Source organism: Acomys minous (genome assembly GCF_964271855.1).
Source record: "Acomys minous genome assembly, chromosome: 10".
Classification (NCBI taxonomy): domain Eukaryota; kingdom Metazoa; phylum Chordata; class Mammalia; order Rodentia; family Muridae; genus Acomys; species Acomys minous.
The window spans coordinates 4,962,104-4,975,000 of NC_140491.1; the positions used below are offsets into that span (position 1 = coordinate 4,962,104).

General features: G+C 43.3%; 1 pseudogene across 1 annotated transcript in view; it reads left to right on the forward strand.

Moving 5' to 3' along the window:
• Positions 1-4,066: 4,066 nt before the first annotated feature.
• The window catches only part of LOC311606498 (small ribosomal subunit protein uS5-like), a 55,313-nt pseudogene continuing 46,482 nt past the window's right edge, over positions 4,067-12,897 (forward strand). The window contains exons 1-2 of the transcript in view: positions 4,067-4,189; positions 4,359-4,391. The product of the transcript in view is annotated as a small ribosomal subunit protein uS5-like (transcript). The remainder of the gene's footprint in view (positions 4,190-4,358; positions 4,392-12,897) is intronic.

Sequence of the window (12,897 nt, forward strand, 5' to 3'; positions counted from 1 at the left end):
TCCACCGAGGCAGCTCTGCACCTTTGAGGCATTGAGCCCGGTTCAGCTGGACCGAGGGGAGAAATATCCATTTGAATTCGGCCTCTGAATGGAGGGGTGGGGGCAGCGGCGGCGACTACGCTAACAGTGCCTCCTTTATCCGTTTGGCCACTTCTGCTTGCTCATTCCTGGGCTGTTGCACCTTGTCGCGCGTTACGGGCAGGAGTGTGGAGCAGGAGGGCAAGGCAGCTGTGTGTGTGTGTGTGTGTGTGTGTGTGTGTGTGTGTGTGTGTGTGTGTGTGTGTGTGTGTGTGTGTGTCTTGGGGACGATTCACAGCCAACTGGAACAAGATGCATAGTCCTTGGATCCCCGTGAGGAGGACAAATGGGGCTTTTTAGGGCCCAAGGAAATGTTTCTTTTGCGGGTGGAGGAGCTGAGGGTCAAGAGCTGAGTGCATTCGTCCGAGGCTGCAAGAGTGGAGTCGATGTAGGGCTGACCCCTTTTCTTGTCTACGTGCCAGGCTACAGATGCCACCATTAGGGGCGTTTTCCCATCAGCGCTCAGATTCCAGCGTCTGAAGCTCTAGGGCGGGAAAGGACGGTGAACTCCAGGTCTGAGTGGACCCGCCCCGCAAGTCACCTGGGAACGCCACGTCGCTGCAAGCGCACTGACTTCACGTGCTCCCGGGGCCGTCCAGGCGCGCTGAAGCCCCGAGGCAGGTCTGATCTATTACAGCAGATGAGTGGCCCCACCATTGAGTCCTGTCCATTGTGGTGTTAATCACCTTTCATTACCGACTGCTCCGGACCATCCTAAAGTTTTTAATATTAATAAGGCCCAATACATCAGCGCCTACAACGAGGTCCCGAGCGACCCAATGGGCAGCGCAGGTGTTGCCCAGCAACCTGTTCAGCCAGCCTGAACGTAGTATCCCAGGCAGGGAAAGGGGAAGGCGAGTGGCACGGAGCTTCAAAACAAGACCTCGAAGGAAAACAAAACACCAACCAGAAACCATGTTCCAGACAAAGGGATTGGTTTGATTCTATTGTGTGCCCAAAGGAGTTGTTTAACTCCTGGGGGAGAGGCAAGGTGAGAGCTGAGAGTGGGGAGTGCAAGGGTCCGCTGCGGTAGGAACTCGAAGTTTCCTGTGGTGAAGCCTGCATTGGCTGCTAATAGAGCTCTAATTGATGGGTGAAGTCCCATTTCCGCGCGCTCTCCTTTATTGCTCCGTCCAGCCTGTTGCAAAATATAACCTTAATCTGATTTAGCAATTCCTCCAGGATTCGGTGTGAGCTTCCAGCTCAGGGAAAAAAAAATCGTTATTAAAAAAGTTAAAGTTACAGACTTGGGTTTGGCCTGTTGCCATTTTAAAAATCTTGCCCCAGGTCCTGACGTTTAACGCTCTTTTTCTTTTTTGTAATCGCCTGATGTCTTATGTTTATTAATAACCGCAGTGTGCGGTGGTCTACGTAGTGTGTGCATCAGCTGGGGATGCAAACAGCAGAGGTGACGTGAGGTTTGCAGGTGCGTGGGATGCTGGCTGGACTGGCTGGCCAGCGCCAGGATTCACACACACAGCCTTAACTAACGGCTTTAGGGATTTCCTAATCCCACTCTTCCCTCAGCAGAGGCTGCCTGGGGACAGCACCTCCGTAAGCTTGGGCAGCCTGGTGCCAGGAGGTGGCATGCTGGTGGACTGATGGTGGGATGGGCTTGCACTGAGGGGGTGCCGACCTCGGTCCGCTGAAACTTTGAAAGTAACAGTACAGAGGTTAGGGTGCAGGTGCCTGGTCCATAAATAGTGCTGAACTTGGAGGCTGGATAAGACGCTGTTGGCTGTTGCAGAAGTACAAAGTGGGCACAAGATGCTGGTAGCCAAAGGCACGGCCTGCTTTCCCTTCATCTGAATCCCTCTCCCTGGTCCCCTTATGCCCACTTCTCTCTTCTAAGCACAGCACCCTTGTTGGTGTTTAGAGACTGATCTCACCACAGCAGTAACAGGTCAGCAGTTTTTTTGTTTTGTTTTGTTTTTTTGTTTACTCCTTCCTTTGCTCTAGTCTGCTGAGGGGAGTCCCGCAGGGAAGCGTTTTGTATGGAGGTATCATATCCCAGACATTGTGACACAGACTTCTATCTACACAGTGGTGCCACCCTGGCCGGCTGCGCCACAAATGTCTCCCTAGCCCTGTGATCTTGGCTGAACATAGGACTTCTTAGCTTTGGCTTTCTTCATCTCCCCAAACCATGATGGAACAAGGTGTGTGAAAGGCCTAGTATATTGTTTATACATTTTTTTTTTAAATCCTGAAAAACCTAGAACAACAGTTTGGAAAATTACAGAAGCCTCTCATGTCACACAGACATTGTGTTTTATGCAAGCCCTTTTGATGGCACCTGAATGTCTCATTGTGTGTGAGGCGCTCTTTAACTTAGTGCCAGGCTTGTTTTCTGCCTTCCAGCATCCTCTTTCTCCCCTTTTTAAACCACTAACCCTGGCATCTGCTGGTCTTGACACTGTTCTCGTTCTGGGAAGCTGTGGTCTCTGGCCTCACTGGTCTCAAGTTTCACCAGGAATTTCTTTAAGGAGCCTGCTTGTCAGCCTGGGATAATGAATTTCCCAAGAGAGATACTCGACTATTGGCCTGCACATCAGTGTGAGGCCTGAGCAGTACCTGGCACAGGAGCCAGCCTTCCCATGCAGGGTCCAGCAGTAGGTACCAGGCCTAAGACAGAGCAGTGGGAACTAGAGCTGAGGCACTGCTCACCCCACCACATCTCTGTTCTGCAGTGCCCTTGATGGGTTTAATGAGGCGGAACAGCGTGAAGGAGATGTGAACTGGTCCAAATGATTGATGAAGTCAGGGGCAAAGCCCAGGCCTTTGCAGATAAAGCCCCATACAGACGCTGATAAAGGCGGGATAGTGGCAGGGCTGGGCTCCTTCAAAAGCTGTGGCCCAGAGCCATTGAGAGGAAACAGGGAGGGAAGGTGCTCTGTTGTTACCTAATCATGGTTGCACTATGCCACCAGCCACAGAGAGCAGGGAGGGCCAACCGGAAATGGGGAGGGTGAAGGCAAACCCCCTTGCTGTCCTGCACACACACACACACACACACACACACACACACAGGCTCTATCTCTTTTCTCCTTCTGGTTGAGGAAAAGCCTAGATCAGCCTTAGCTACCACAGATACCAGGGCACTTACTCCAGGGCACAGAGAGAAGGGGCCTAAGTCCTCAGGGTCACAGTGCAGGGCTATCCCTTCTGATGGTGCAGAAGGCATTTATTGGAATACCAGTCTTTGACGAGAGAGAGAGAGAGAGAGAGAGAGAGAGAGAGAGAGAGAGAGAGAGAGAGAGAGAGAAAGGGAGGAAGGGAAAACCCCAAACCCACTCCACAATCTCAATGAGGGGAAAAAAATCCAACTAACCACCTACAACAGTCACAGGAGCAATGCCCTGACAATTCTTTAAGTTTTCTGTTACAAGCAACTAAAATGGAACAAGGTTCGTTGACTCACTGGTAAACCCAGAACCAGGTAATATTTTTCTCTATGCAGTATATTACTCCCCCCACAACACATAAGGAGCACAGCGGTTACTAGGCTGGGAGTCTAGTTATGGAATCAGAGCAGAGAGGCTGGAGAGGCTGTACTGCAGAGGGAATAAAACATCAGTGTGGCAGGTAGGGGTGGAGCTCAGCGGTATGCTTAGCATGTGTGAGGCTCTGGGCTGGTACCCCAACTACCCCACAGCTAGTCAGGCCTTTCTGCAGGTGTTACTCACCAGCTAAGCCAGTTAAGGCTCACCAAGAGAGGGGAGCTAGTTGTCTTATCTTATTCCTGGCCATTGGGGTTCGGTGGGCACGTGTAGGTATGGGAGGGACAAAAGGACATTTTTGTCCAGGTGATACACTGATGCACTCTTTTCAAGGGTCAGGTTTCAAGTGTCCCACACTGACCTAGAATTCACTGTGCAGCCGAGGGTGACCTTGAGCTTTTGATCTTTCTGCCTTTACCTCCTCAGTGTAGAGAGTTCAGGTGAGAGGCACCAAGCCTGGCTCATCACGTCCAGGACCTCTCGCTCGCATGCCCAGCACGCCCTACACTTCTGAGCTCTATTTCCAGCACTTGTCTGTGTTGGTTATACAGGCCAAGACAGCCTTCAGCTTCTTGCCCGCTGGCTACAGCTCCCCAGTGCTGAGATGGCAGGTATGTGGCGTCATCCCCTGCAAATTTGGAGTTTGGGAAGGTGGCATGATTTTGACACAGCTGTTCACTTACACTTTCCGTTTGTGAGTTATAACCACTGTCTAGAACGTGTCTTCAATTTCTCTTTCATGGATGTGCCTGTCTGCATTTTATATTCTTTCCTTTAAAGGTGGCCGACACTGATGTTGCTGCCTGTGAAAATGTGAGTGTCCGACAGATGAGATGATCCAGAAAGATTTGTTTTAAAGACTTGCCACTAAATCCCCTTTCCCATACCAGATAACATTGCATATTTACTCTATTTTCATTATTTATGTCTCTCAACTGCTGGTCACATCTACATTTACAATTTTTTAAATTAAATTAATTTGTGTGTCTGAGTATATACATACATACTGTATGTATGTATGTATGTATGTATGTTATGTATGTATGTATGTGTTTGGGCAGGTGTGTGCCACAGTACTTGTATGGAGGTCTGTTTTACGGTTATTGTTGCTGTGATGAGCCACCATGACCAAAGCCAGCTGGAGAAGAAAGGGTTTATTTGTCTTACACTTCCACATCGCTGTTCATCACAGAAGGAAGTCAGGACAGGAACTCAAGCAGGGCAGGAACCGGGAGGCAGGAGCTGATGCAGAGGCCATGGAGGGGTGCTGCTTATAGGCTTGCTCTCCATGGCTTGCTCAGCCTTGTAGAACCCAAGGCCACCATCCCAGAGATGGCACCACTCACAATGGGCTGGGCCATCCCACATCAGTCAGTAAGAAAATGCTCCACATTCGATCTGATGGAGGCATCATCTCAACTGAAGTCCCTCTCCCCCCAGAGGACTGTAGTCTACGTCAAGTTGACATAAACCTAGCCAAAGTCCAAGGATAACTTGCAGGAGTTGGTTTTCTCTATCATGTGTGTCCTGGGGGGTTGAGCTGAGTGCCTGGCCAGCAAGCACTTTTACCTGCGTTGCCATCTTACCAGAACACCTTCCATATTTTTGTTTAAGTTTGTTTAGAGACGAGGCCGTCACACTGTATATCCCAGGCTGGTCCTGAGCTCTCCATCCCCTGTCTCCGTCTCCCTAGTGATGAGACTGCAAGCGCATATAGCCAGGCCTGGCTCACTTCTATTTCTTTTGTCCCTGTACCCTTATTTTAGCAGTTATAAGCAAGTAGGACTTAAATACACCATGAGTTCATTACTTAAGAGAAAAACATGAGGTGTCAGGCAGACTTTTGGTACTGCCTAGCTCTTGTCCAATGCATTGTACTGGGTAATTTCTCTCTCTCTCTCTCTCTCTCTCTCTCTCTCTCTCTCTCTCTCTCTGTCTCTGTCTCTCTCTCTCCCCCCCTCTCATATATATATCCATATAATTTATTTAATTACACCCAAGAGAAAAAAAGGGAGGATGAATCAACTGTTGAAAACATTTTAATGGGGAAAAGTATTTTTAAGTTAACATTTTTAAGAAGAGGAGGTAGAGAGAGTTAAGAACAGGAAAGTGTGTGTGTGTGTGTGTGTGTGTGTGTGTGTGTGTGTGTGTGTGTGTGTTTATGTGTGCCAGGAAGCACTGCCATTCAGATAAAGCACGGCCTCTACAGCCACAAGTACACAGTAGCCATAGATATCTGTACAAAATTGGGGCCTTGAACCCTGCATCGTGGGCAGAGAAGGGGACCATGGAGGCTCGTCCCTTCCCGAGGAGCCAGGCGCTGTTAGTGGCTGCTGCAGGAGGCCTCACTGGGCAACCAGTTATGAGAAGAAGCTGCTCAGAGGGACAGCAAAGGGGACGGTGGAGAACAGTGGAGGCAAATATGACCACATGCATACTATATATGTATGAAACCGTCAAAGGAAAGGATTAAAATTAGTATTTTCTTTGATTACAAGGCATTGTTTTAAAGAGTTTTTGAATATATTGTTTTTATGATTCTTTCAAAAGAATACTTTAGGATCACACTTGAAAATGACTCACTCCTATCTGTGACTTCGCTTGAAAACTTACCTCAGTGTAATGTATTATAGTAAGTTCTGCTTTGTTTTGTTTTTTTTCTTTCTTAGGCTTCTAATACCAAGTGGTCATGAAAATAGTTTAGGGAAGGAAATAAAATACGCCTGACAGTTATAATCTTGAACATACATAGATGATTGTTTGAAATTAAGGAAAGCTATAGTCTACAAAAAATTTTAAATCTCAGAATCATTTATCTAAAACTTTCTGTGGCCACACCATTTATCAAGCTGGCTATAGAACTGAAATAACTACTCGTATCATTTGGACAAACTGAGCACTTTTTTTCCTAGGTTATTCTAGTAAAGGGGAGGTGGTATAAAGAATGTGTCTCTGAGGGTGCATGCTTTTAAGAAGAAGACAAACCAGAATGCCAGGCTCCAGCTGTTTAATGTATTCTAGGACATCGATTTTGCTAATTAAATAACTGCTTGGCTCTCCCCTTCTTGCCTGGGGGAGGAAAAAAAAAAAGAAAGAAAGAAAGAAAAAGGAAGTAGAAAGAAAGAAAATAAGGAATGAATGAATGAATGAATGAATAAATAAATGCAAGGTTTTTGGAATAAAATGTCAGTATGCCCCTAAATCTCTTCTAGCAAGAGAACTGAATGTTGTTATGTAAAGAGTACAGCATCCCAAGTTCCTGGCTGAGGGCCTCCTCTGGTTGAAGAGCACTGAAGGGCAGTCGAGGGCCTCCCACAGTCTTCATGGGAACCTTCCAGGCAATATGTTTACAGAACTTACTTGGGGGCAAAGCACAGTTACCTTTGTATGCAATATTATTTTCTAATAAGGTTTGGAAATCCGTGCGAGGTAATTAGATGCTATACAGGAAAAGTTCTTATTGCTGGATTGTACTTCTAAATCCCCACTGAACTGGACCCTGAGAACAGTTACCAAGGAGGTTAGATGCAGATGGGTAAAATGGGCACTTCTGTACTCTAAACATGAAAAATAGAAATAATTTCAAAGTAGGGGAAATTCATAGGAAGATGCTCCATAAACAAGTGATTATGTGAAATTTTACTCATAATAAAGATGCTAAGTGTGAGAAAAAAATTCTGGGAATGAGTTTTTTTTTTCCTTTTAAAAACCCCTATTAGATATTATAAAAATATATCTCTACATCTCCTCTTCTCCCTAATGCAACTTTCACTTTTTCATTAAAGAGGAAACAGTTGATTAATGTCCCCTCATTTACTTTGTTTTAAGGAAGAGCAAGGGAAGGAGCCTAAAATTACATTTAAAAATTTCAGGAGTTGCATTTTTACTTACTTTTTTCATAATAAAGAATATTATTTTATTTGCCTCTTCAAGCATTATTACTACGCTTTATGTACTATTTGCATAACTGTTTCCTTACACATATTTATCCCAGAAATATTTTATTTACTTAAAAGTACATAGTGAAATTATTTTCTCATTCTCTGGGAAGTAGCTGGTTGTGGAAGAAAAATTGATGAAACTTTTTATGTGCTTCTTTCACACAGGGTCTCTAGGGAAATCTGGAAAGAAATGACAAAATAACAGCCTATAGCCTGAAAAATCGCATTTGTTCAGGTGCAGGATGGAATTTCATAAACATTGGGGTTTACATAACTATTTATATGGCTCTAGAGTTTCATAAGCAGCCAGTGTTGATATTTACATGGCTATAGTTTTAGTGCATTTGTTTGATAGGGATGTAGTTGATTTTGTGTATATAAGGGAGGCTGTCGCTGACTGCATACATACTGTTCTTTTTTGTACATCTTACTGTCTTCTTAGTGAAAGCAAGTTAAAACTAAGAGTCCTCACCCTCAGCTGTCTCTCCAGCGCTCACTCCTTAGACATCTGATAATGTTTTTGGAAGCCTTAAGGTAAAGACACCAGTGAGAAATTGAGAGTTTGACTCCTAGAGTCAAAAGCATTTCCCATTTTGTGAGTAACAGTATCTTCTCCAGCTATTAAAATATACCCTCTATTTAATCGACATTAGGGGTTGGTCAGTAACTTTGGTTACAAAGACCTTAGCTATGCAATAGTCTGAAATGTGCACTTGATTCAACGCTGGGAGCTTCATGTTCACATGATTCACATCCCCTCTTTGCTTATATAAAAATGCTTTTTAAAAAAAAAAAATTAAAGACCATCTCTCCAATCATTGTTTTTGAAAACAAATGTCACCCGCAGTTTATTTAACTTACATGCATTCTAGATATATTTTCATAAGCTTCTTTAATATATAAATGTTCCTAAAGGTCTTCATAAGAAGCAGTATTTAAACTTCACTTTATCTATAAATGATGTTCTCAGTAGATGCTACATTATCATGAAAAATGTCTCATTGTATAGTCTGTGTCTCTGCTGTGTTTTCAATGTTATTCTAGCTTAAGAATTTGTCTTTAGAAAAATTAAGAAACCCCACCCAATGGAAGTGAAAAACACACAAAAAAGACTAGCTGGGGAGTGTTCCTTTGCTTTTGGCTTCTTCACAGGCCGTTTCTCTCCGTGGTCAGTTATAATAAAGGCAGAACAAAGTTCCCTGACGTCTACCGAAAAATAGCTGCCTGCCGTTCCTTTCAATGGCTCCGTTGCCCGGGCAGGCCGGAATCCAGCCAGAAGCCAGCAGGCAAAATTTAAAAGCCACGCTTCCAAATGTTAGTAGCAGCCATCAATGCATCCACAAATCTTAGCCCTGCAGATATGGGGTCATCTTTCAATACTACCCCACTGTCATACACAACATTTGTCTTGTCCCACATTCAACTGATTGTGTCAAACTATGGAGCGACTATATAATACGCACATACAAATAATACAATGAGAGCAATAATCTCCAACCCAGTTTCTTTATTTATCTGAGTGCTGTTACAAAGTTTCCTGCAGCAGGGAGAGGCAGGGAGGCTGCAGTGCTCGGCCTGGTGCTCGGCGTGTGGAGGATCTCAGAGGAGTCCATGTCGAAGTAAAGATGGCTCTTGCTTTGGGTTTTAACCAGGGCTGCACTGTTTCCAGGATCTTAATAACCAAATCTGTTTTCCTTAATCCTAACAAACCCTGCTTATATTACACAGAATCTATTTTCTGATTCACTCAGGAAAGTAAAATATGCTGATGTTTATGCATCGTAGGAAAATAAATAGGTTATCTAAATAAGCATTTAACTCACCTTGATTTTTTTCAAGGAAGGGTTTATGAATGAATTCTTCCACCCAAACAAATCCAATTTGCCAAAGTGCATCTTGTTTTGTTGTAATGGAATGCAATTCACAAAATCATAATGAGCTGTTAAAGGTCGGTTTCCCTTAGAACTGTTCTCAAGCTGTTTTTAATCCTCGTACAAAAGCTTCTGGGGGGAAAAAGTTGACTTTGGGGAAAGAGATTTTCCCCCCATGAAGGTACACCTGCTTTAAGTCACGAAATGTCAACAAGCCAGAAGAGAACACTTAATTATTTAGTCACTGGAAAGGTTGACTAGGCACTTAGGTACAAGCCCGAATGACGGGATGAAACAATATTGAGAAAGACTGCGCTCAATTTAGCACAATCACACATCGCATAGATTTATTACAAGAAGCAGTAACAAACGTTTAGAAGCCGCAGCACAAATACTTTTGCAGTTGTGATTTGTATGAAGTGAGTAGGCAAACAGCACTATGTTTGTAGAGAATTGTCTCATTTTGTTGATGGTTTTGCAGTGTTTCTGAGTGATAAAGAGCCTACTTTGGCCATGAGGAAATGAGGAAGAAAGGCGAGGAAGAGATTGTTTGTGGCAGCCAGAGCGCAGCCCTGGTGTAAAGAGGACATGCCAGGATGGACTCAACACAGCAAGGATGATCAAAACAGGAAAGGAAGAAAGGAACGGGGGAACTGAGGTGTAACATGTTCCTGGGAATTGTTACACAGCACCGAGTGGAGCGAGTCGCTCAAAGCCGAGTCCGTCTCTTTCCCAGTACGTTCCGAAAGAAAATGAATCTTGTTAATAATCCTCGCAAAAGTCAATCCTCTTTCAGCAATCAAACAATGCTCTTTGTAACAGAGCTGCAAAGTACGTGGGGTTTTCAGCCGCACTGTAATATTTTTATAGCCCCGCACTCACCATCCATTCCATGTACACAAACATCCGCGTACCCAGAAAATAATTGTGGATAATTCAATGTTCGGATTCGATAATGGATGCTCAAATAAATATGAGAATTCCAAGCAAATTTGTGCAAATGAAAAAAGATTTCCTCTGACATAATGGCATGGTGCAAGGCTGTGTGTAATGAGCTGTAATTTGTCTGGAAGAGCATTTTAAAGGGGTTGATCCATCCACTGGAAGGGCCAGCAGCCGTTCCAAGCCTCCCAGCACCGAGCCGGCCTGCCTCGTCTCAGAGGAAATTACACCACAAGCAGGCCAAATTTCTGACAACTTCCATAAATTACTTCAGATTTTCATATTTCAAATTTCATCTGCATTCATCATGTGAGTTTGACTGGGGAAGAAATGTCTAGGAGCAGCTCGGCTAGCGTTCAATGCAGCCGTCCCAGGAGCCTGCCCTGGGACGAGATAATTGAATTTCATCTTGATTAGATTATTCCTGCTGCAGCCTACTGCCAATCTGAAGTATTGTGCCTTCTTCTCTACTTAACCTCCCTGCCCCATGCCTGCTCCAGCCTGCATGCAGTTCTCTGTATTGCAGAATATATTTGAACAATCAAAGTTAGGAGTTATTATTTTGCCTCCCGTTGTCCATGCTTATAAAAGCACACATCCTTCACTGGGCTCCCTCTTCCCAGAAATCAGATTACTTCTTTTTTTCTTTTTTCTTTTCTTTTCTTTTTTTTTTTTTTAGTTTGTAATATTGTTTACCATTTTCAGTGGAAAGTGCCCTGTAATTTAGGTGGAAAAATCTAAAATCATTACTAAATCTTGGCATGATGTAATAGACCATAAATAAAGATCATCTTTAAAACAACTATAGTCATCACTCGGCGACACATGAGAGGCCGAAAACAGGTGAATAATGAATATGCCCATCCATTAGACTAAAAATCTATTGTAAACTGCACTTATTTTTCAACCCTTTCCCTAATGGTCAGTGAGGAGGGCCCTCGGTAATCGGTCTTCCAAAGCAGGCTGTTAGGGATTCGGAGTACAAACTAACCATACCAAAGCATAAACGCTATTAACTTAGGAGAGATGCTGGCACAACAGCAAAATAATCTGGGAAGCAGACATAGGGAAATTAAATTTGAAAACACAAAATGACGATTAACAGTAAATATGGACTGTGGCTATCTCCCAGTGCCCAAGCACATGTTCCCCTTTATTCTTAGAAAATGACTACATTCATGTGAGATTCAATAAACCAAAGGACACCAAAAATCTTTGTCACTGACTGAGTTAGACGCAGGATTATTAGGAGCACAGATAAATAAACAAAGCTAATGCTGTTTTTAAGTGATATCTATCACTTCCTCCTTATTGAGTTATTTCTTTAAACAATATAAGGTTTTTTGATGCCATGTGTCTAAACTGAGGACTTTACCTTCTTTATTGTTCTCCATTTTGATGAAAAAAAATTGAATTGGGGTCTGTTCTATTGAATTTTGTTCAGTAAATATACTGAAATCACATTTTTGTTAGAAACTATCAATAAATCCAGTATAAGAAAAGTAATAAGATACAAATATGAACAGGACCTTTGCAAAGGAAATATTACAAGGAGAGTGAGCCCAGAAAATATGTGAGGGAATGTGATTTTCCTCCTGGCGCAGAAGGATGGCAGGAAGCTCTGTTATTTTTTTTAATACAGATTCCGTGCTTGAAATAAAAACAGTTCTAACTACTCCATCATGTGACTCCATCGAATCCTCCTCCTGACATTGCAGTTAAAAAAATGCAGTAGGTGCGCACCTAAGTCTTTTTCCTAAATTAAAATAAATCACTGAAGAGAAGTCACAGTTGATAAATAACCATGATTTCAAGACTATGAAAATGTGAAGTTTTTTAGTTCACATTCTAATGGAGTACACCTAACAGTCTCAGTATTTTTCTTAAAACCAATTTACCAACACGTGACTAAATTATCTATATTCAAGACTCCATTATATCCTATCAGTAATATCAGGGGAAAAAACACTTTGTAAGGGCATAACAAGATCTGACTTATTATGGAGGTATCTTTTGATGCCGTGGATGGCGTCTGTCGCTCTTAGTTTGGGGTAATATTGGAGGTCAAGAGAGAAGGAGGCAGGTTGAACGCTTTACGTTTGTTTCCACATTTTAGGAAGCGCAACCGACTTGGGTGACTCCGTTCAGAAGATTCCCAGGTCACCCAGCATCCCTTGCTCACTACAGGAAACCAGACACTAGCTGTTAGTCATTTGCAGGGCTAAAAGCTCCCGTGGTATCTTCGGTTTTGTACGTCCTCATGGAGGTAAGCAATACAAACCCAGGAAACATTAATGGATATCCTTTATTAACCCAGATTTTTTGAACAATGTTTTCCCTTCGACAGTGGCCACCGCTTTAAAAATAACTTTCCAATAAATAAAACATAAAAAGAAAAAAATGTGATTTGATATTTGCAAGTTGTCTTAAGGGTCTCAAACTTGTTCTAATAAAATTAAATGTGTGCGCTTTCAAAGCACTATATCAAATCACTCTTCTGAAAAATCTCTGTGATTTAATGCTGGAGCCACTGTGCTATTTGGCAAGGAGGTCTGGCAATTAAGC